The sequence below is a fragment of the Anolis carolinensis genome, chromosome 4 (genome assembly GCF_035594765.1).
Source record: "Anolis carolinensis isolate JA03-04 chromosome 4, rAnoCar3.1.pri, whole genome shotgun sequence".
Taxonomy (NCBI): Eukaryota; Metazoa; Chordata; class Lepidosauria; order Squamata; family Dactyloidae; genus Anolis; species Anolis carolinensis.
The window spans coordinates 47787591-47795108 of record NC_085844.1 but is presented as its reverse complement, the minus strand read 5'-3'; positions in this window follow the sequence as shown (position 1 = coordinate 47795108).

Sequence of the window (7518 nt, the reverse complement as noted above, 5' to 3'; positions counted from 1 at the left end):
ATGAGGAATGAACGAGCAAAACTCCTGCAACCATCTATCTGGAATTAGCAAGATGAAATGTATTCTGAGGAAGGCAACCAAAATGATAAAAGATCTGGAAACCATGCCGTATGTGGAGTGGCTTAGGGTGCCGAGAAGAACTAATTTTGTCATGTCTAGATTCTGATTCAAATCTGAAAATAAGAGAGCAAAGGGAGTTATACATTTATCCAGAGTTTAGAGCAAAGTCTATTCAACAGTTCCTCCTCCTCATCAATCTTTATTATGGTCCAATGACCCAATTTGCTCAGCAGAGAAAGTGCACAGCAGATTCATAAACTGATAAGACCACTTAAATGCAGTGCTAGACGCACATGAACAAGGGTAAAAACATTGCAAATATATACAAGGCAAGTTTCAACCTGAGTCTTATCCTGGCTACCTCAGAAAGTTGCTGCTTTTATGCAGAGAAACAATAATTAATATAAATATATGATATTACATAAAGCTAACAATAGCACACACCTGAATGTTTTTCCTCTAATGGTTTGTCTTTATATGAGCAGAGCATGCCTATTAGGCAAAAATTATTTTATTGTCCAGTTAGAACTTGAAAACTGTGCCAAGGGCAACATTTACAATTTCATTTTACAATTTGCTCCACCATTCTATTTCAATACAGATTATTTTTATAAGCAAATATGGGGAGAATAAATAAAACGAGATGCAGAAAAAATAAATTGGTTGTCTAGATAGATTATCAGACTCCACGAAATATGGGGAAAAGGAGGTGTTAGGACCACCATCTCAATTAATGCCCTCCAGATGTTTCCCATCATTCATGACCACTAGCTGTGAAGGGTGCTGTGGATTCCACTTTGAGGAACACAATAAGATGCGCAAAACTGAGTTAGGAAAAGTGCTTGCCCACATACAGCAAATCACTGTTAAAAAGAAAAAAGAAACTGGATGCCCTTCACCAATCAAGTAGTGAACACATGCAGTTGTAGAAGCAATTCTACAATTCACACATGTTTGTCATTGTTGTGTGCCTTCAAATAATTTCTGTTACTAATTTCTTAGTCAGCATAGGCAATGCAAAGAGGAAATTATACACTGAAAAAAATATACATTTGGTTCAACATATCATGAATATAATAGTTCCAGGTTTTCTTTTCTTTGATGAACCCTTCTTTCTGTTACATTTCCTTTTCATATATTATTATTAATATTATTATTATTCTATTTATTTATTTATCTATTTATTTATATTTATACCCCGCTTTGTCTCTCCTAAAGGAGACTCCAAGTGGTTTAGCTTCCAGATGTTTTGGTTTGGTAGCTTTTCTTACCATTAGCCAAACTGGCTGGGACTGAGTTAAAGTCTAAAATACCCTGTTTCCCCGAAAATAAGACATCCCCTAAAATAAGTCCTAGTAGAGGTTTTGCTGTATTGTAAAATATAAGGCCTCCCCTGAAGACCTAGCAAAGTTTTTGTTTGGAAGCATGCCCACCAAACAGAACACCAGAGAATGCAGGATCGGTAAATGTATGTACCAGAAATTGTTGTACGTGGAAATAATGGTAGTAACAAGAAATTCTTGATAGGATTCACAATTTGTCTGGTTATGCTGGTTTGTGATGACAACTACTGTACAGTATATAATAAATGCTCTTTTTTTTGTTCAACAATAAATATGAATTCTTCTTCATTGAAAAATAAGACATCCCCTGAAAATAAGCCCTAGTGCATCTTTGGGAGAAAAAATATATATAAGACACTGTCTTATTTTCGGGGAAACAAGGTATATGGAAAGCATCAAGTTGGAGAAGGCTGGCTTAGAAGAAATGTAGCAGAATCATTATTTTTTCTCATGCAAGCCTCATGCTCAGTAACATCATCCAGATATTGGCTTGTATTAAGGAAGAACTAGGGTATCCACAGGGGAGGGGTTGCCTATAAGGTTCTTATTGACCTACAGTTCCCATTAGTCAGCATAGGCAATGCAAAGAGGAAATTATACACTGGAAAAATATACATTTGGTTCAGCATAATGTTATGAATATCATAGTTGCAGCTTTTTTTTTCTTTGAGGAACCCTTCTTTCCATTACATTCCCTTTTCTTCTTCCTCCTCCTCCTCCTCCTCCTCCTCCTCGTCCTCGTCCTCTTCTTCTTCTTCTTCTTCTTCTTCTTCTTCTTCTTCTTCTTCTTCTTCTTCCCTGCTTTATCTCTCCCAAAGGAGATTCAAAGTGGCTTAACATAAAATCATTAGCATAACAATTTAAAATATACAAATGTACAAACATTAAAACAGAATGATATCTATACAGTATTTAAAAATTCACAGTTAAAATCTATTAACCATATTCAAAGTTAAAAACCACAGCACCCCCTGAATTGATCTTAATCACTTTCATCTGTAAAAGCCTGTCTGAATCAAAAGACTTTAGCCTGCTGCTGGAAGGACAGCAGGGAGGGGACCATTCTGGCTTCCCTGGGCAGGGAGTTCTAGAGTTGAAGGGCAGCCGCCAAGAAATCCCGCTCTCTCGTTCCCAGCAACCGAGATTGAGGTGGGACCAAGAGAAGGGCCGTTCCTGAAGATTTCAGGGCTCAGGCAGTTTCATTTCTTCCTTTCCAGAATGGAGTTTATCTTTGCTGTCTGAGTGGAATGAACCACCTAGACTGACCATTGGTTAAAATTCCATGTGCCAAATCCAATTAGCTAGTTTCAAACCTAGTGAATTAATATGATTTGCAAAAATGTTATCTTATATCCAGCAAATGATTCAGTGTATCTGCACTAGTTAGGGATGTATCCACACTACACAATTATAGCAGTTTGATGCTACTTTAATTATAATAGCTACATTCCATGAAATCCTGAAGTCTAATGCATCAAGGTAAATTGAGGAGAATAGAGGATTAAACCAACTTAATTTGTACCTTGTGCATTATAGTTCAGGGGTATAGACTAATGTTCCATGGTAAAGAATCCCAAATCTTTCTTTAAACTACAAATCCCAAGATTCCCTAGGATGGAGCCATGGCAATTAAACGAGTTTCAAACTGCTGAAGCTATGCAGCTTGGAAAGATCATAGGAATACCAATCAGATTTAGAGCAAAGTTACAAATATATAATTTAAAATTACACAAGCATCTACAAATGTCAAAGATTTTAAAATACAAAATTAACAACCCACAGAACCTCCAGGCAAAGAAGAGCCACCACTGGGCATCGCCCCATCCTATGTTTCAAAGAAGCCTTTTCTGCATATTGGTCTGCACATTTAAATCCAAATCATAACATAACTCAATGGGAAGTCTTGAATCAATCGCTAGTTCTCAAGCTTCATTCCCCACTGGACAGAGAGGCAGTGTATTAAACAGAGACAATTGTAAGGTATCATGCAGGTGGCTTTGAAGATGAATGACATATGATTCATAAAGTACTTTGGATACTCAATATGCTGTTGCAATGATAAGATTCACCATAAGGTGTATCAGAGGTTTAATGTCTTGCTCTCCGTGTGACGTGCACACACATAGGCTCACAAACTCAAGGCCCTTCCAGACAAGCCCTATATCCCAGGATCTGATCCCAGGTTTTCTGTTTATCCCAGATTATCTGGCAGTAGGGATTCATATAATCCAGTTTAAAACAGAAAACTTGGGATCAGATCTTGGCCTGTCTGGGGCTCCTTCCACACAACTGAATAAAATGCCACATTATCATTTTGAACTGGAACATATGGCAGTGTGGACTCAGATAACTCAGTTAAAAACAGATATTGTGGATTATTCTGCCTTGATATTCTGGGTTATATGACTGTGTGGAAGGGACCTCACCCTTGGCACATCACCCCATTATTAGCAATCAATGTTCAGTTTGGTTTTTCAAGCCACCTTTTTTTACAAACTTTTAAGTAATTGTTGGGTGACACTTTTGGATGATAAATGAATGAGGAAGAAGTTAATAATGAATGCTGGACTATGTGTTCTGATATTAATAAAAGCTGAGACAGTACAGTTGTTTCTTTTGGTGCAGCCTGACTTCCTTTCTCACTTCCCCCTTGACCATACTTGCATATATGTATAAAAGTATAAAGGAATCTAGTAGTGTCTTTAAGACTAGCTGACTTTTTTCCATCTTGAGATCTCTTGAATATCAATCCATGTCTTTAGATGCACGGAAACCTCATGGCACAATAAAACCAGTAAGTCTCAAAAGCATTCCTGGATTCATTTATGCTTTTTGAAAAGTTGAAAAAGACTTTTAAATGTTGAAACAACCACATTTCTCTTTGTCTACTTTTGAGAGGAAAGCAGGATGGCTGATAGTGAAATTCATTTTAAGATGGCAAACAGAGAGGGATTTCATGATTTTCTTTCCTCTGCAGAGAGACAGTGATTAGGGATTTCAATGAAACAAAAACATCAGGTAAATGTTCATCTGTTTATATAGGAGCCCCCGGTGGCACTGTGGGTTAAATCCTTGTACTGGCAGAACTGATGACTTGAAGGTTGGGTTACTGACCTGAAGGTTGCCGGTTCGAATCCCACCCAGGGAGAGCGCAGAATCCTCGATCAGCACCAGCTTCATGTGGGGACATGAGAGAAGCCTCCCACAAGGATGGTAAAAACATCAAGGCATCCCCTGGGCAACGTCCTCGCAGACAGCCAATTCTCTCACATGAGAAACTAATGACAGATTCTCAAGTCGCTCCTGACATGAAAAAAAAATCTGCTTATATCTACTAGGGGTATGTGAAACACAAGAAATTCATTTTTTTTTAATTTTGGGTGCCCCCCCCCAACCCTGTTTTTGGGAAGATTCTGGGAGATTAGGAGGGGGGCTGTTCGGATGCAGGATCTGGAGTTCTGTTTCCATTTCTGGAAGATTCCATCCATTTCCATCAACGGGGAAACTGGTGAGGTTCATCATTCCATTATTTGTGGGGAGGTAATAGGCTGCTGGTGCTGGAGTACACACACACAAACTGGTAGGTAGGTAGGGCTGGCACTTCAAGTTTCAAAAGCAAAAAAGTCTAATAATAAAATTATTGTACTGTTAGAAGAATAAAATAAAAAAAATACTCAAGATGTCCCTTCAACTCACAGATCCCCCCAAACGCAAGCCCTCTCCCACATCTCCCTAATGGAATTTGGAAAATAAAAGTTGAAATAAGAAAACAAGATAAGAATGAGGTTGAAAGAAAAAGGATTTATGTAATTTTCAAAAAGCTAGTGCTAGCACTCTACATCCTCAGTCACAGGCAGCAGCACTGCACAGGAACAGAAGTAATAGGAGAGAAGAGAACGGAGCTACAGGTTCTCTCCCCAACACACCACCAACACATGTCACAAAAAGGAGGCACTCTCTCTGGAATATATATACAGTAGAGTCTCACTTATCCAACATAAACAGGCCGGCAGAATGTTGAATAAGCGAATATGTTGGATAATAAGGAGAGATTAAGGAAAAGTCTATTAAACATCTATGCTGTAGAATTAATGTAACTTGATACCCCTTTCACTGCTATGGAATCCTGGGGGCTGTAGTTTTAAAAGGTTTTGGCACTTCTCAGTCAAAGGGTGCTGCTGCCTTACCAAACTACAAATCCCATGATTCTATAGCTCTTTCAAAACCCCACTTGCCACATGGGCTTCCTCCGTCCCAAGCTATTTCCAGGCTTCTCCCTTTCTCTCTCACTCACTCATGCACCCCTCACCTTCTTCCCACCTCAGAAACCATCTCCTGACATCTCTCTCCCACTTGCCACTTGAGCTTCCTCCTCATCTTCCAAGGAATCCCAAGCTTTTCTCTTTTCTGGCCTTCCTCTTTGCCACCCAAATCCTGCTGGCTAGATGCTCCTGAAGTGGTTTTCCAGGACTGGATGTTGCACTAGACTGGCACATTGTAGAATCTCACATATAATGTTTTAAATTTAATCCAGATAAAGGTATATACTCTCAAAGTTGTTACCTTGGTCAAGAATATAGCAAATCCTGGAAAGCAGATGAAGGCAAAAACCCTTCCAATTCTGATATGACTTCCTTGTCCTATTTCTGAATAGATGGTGAAGTTATTAGCTGTCTCTTTATTTAGCAAAAGAGCAATACATTTGAAGGTGCAATAACTCACACTGGCCGAATATCTATCATTCCCATTCTCAGTATTTGACAATCCAAGCAGAGAAGAAAAAGTCATGAGACTCATTCGCTTTTATGCCAAATCCATACAGCGAGTAGCAGCCTTTGATCAAGTCTGTATCAAAATGCAAATACCACACTGACATCCATGCATTAATCTAGATTTATAGCACCTCCATAGAAAGGGATGCAGTTGTGCAGGCAATCATTTCTTAGGAAATATAGGCAGTAAAAAATTGCTTCAATAGACATAAATAAAACCATTTGTTACAGTGTACCATTGGAGTTGCGAGGTGGAGATATGAAGCTTCTAGATTGCCCGCAAGGACACTTCCGGGTAGTCAGATTATATCAGAGACAGCAGCTTTCCTTCTGAAGTCCTTCCCCCACTGATGCCCCACCACCAAAATGGAATACCATTTCATGCCTCTCTCCCCCTAGAAAAAAAGTCAACAGTTGTAGCAGCAGCTCCTTGTGTTGTGAGCAGAATAAATAGTTGGCTTCCCTAATGAATAGAGAGAAGAGAAAAACTTGGGTGCGTATGACCTGTAGAATTAATGCAATTTGATACCACTTTTACTGCTGTTGTTCATTGCCATGGAATTTCAGAAGTTGTAGTTTTACAATTTCTTTAGCCTTCTTTGCCAAAGAGTGCTTATGCCTTATTAAACTGCAGCTCCCATGATTCCATAACATTGAGCTATGGAGGTTAAACTGGTGTCAAACTGTATTAATTCTACAATGTAGATTCACCCCCACATCAGCCCTCTGACATTCTCTGTGGTTGAAAGTCCTAGGTCTGTCATTTCCTGAGGTTTTAGAACCAAAACCCAATATCTGAAAGCAATCTCTTGTGATGAAATGGGGACTAGCCTTAGTGATAATGTTAAACATGATATATACACAACAATATTTCAGAATTGAGGGTTTTTAAAGGAAAGATTTTTCAAGAAAAAGACTTTCAAGAGAGTACTGTGTTCTTTTACATTGATATTGGCCAATGCCTGGATCCAAACCCATAAAAAGGGCCTCACCTAGTAGTAAACATCAAGAATATGGCCAAATTCTATTCCAACTAAATCTCTATGTACAGTAATTAAAGCAGAAGTGGCCTGTCACTAAGTCTGCATGTTTTAAAAAGCCAACAATCTAAAAATGTATGGCTCACTCACCTATTTGCAGGAAAAGAGCTGCGTGTTTAATTAGTTCTGCAATCCTATGTAAATTCAAAAGACCCACTAATTTCAATGATACTAATGCCGAAGAATGTTTGAGGTATGATATCATTATGATTATGATTATTATTCCAATAATGGGACTCAAGGTAGCTTATTATCTCTACTTTAAAAAGTACAAAATTTAAAAACAATGCACAGTTACTCTCT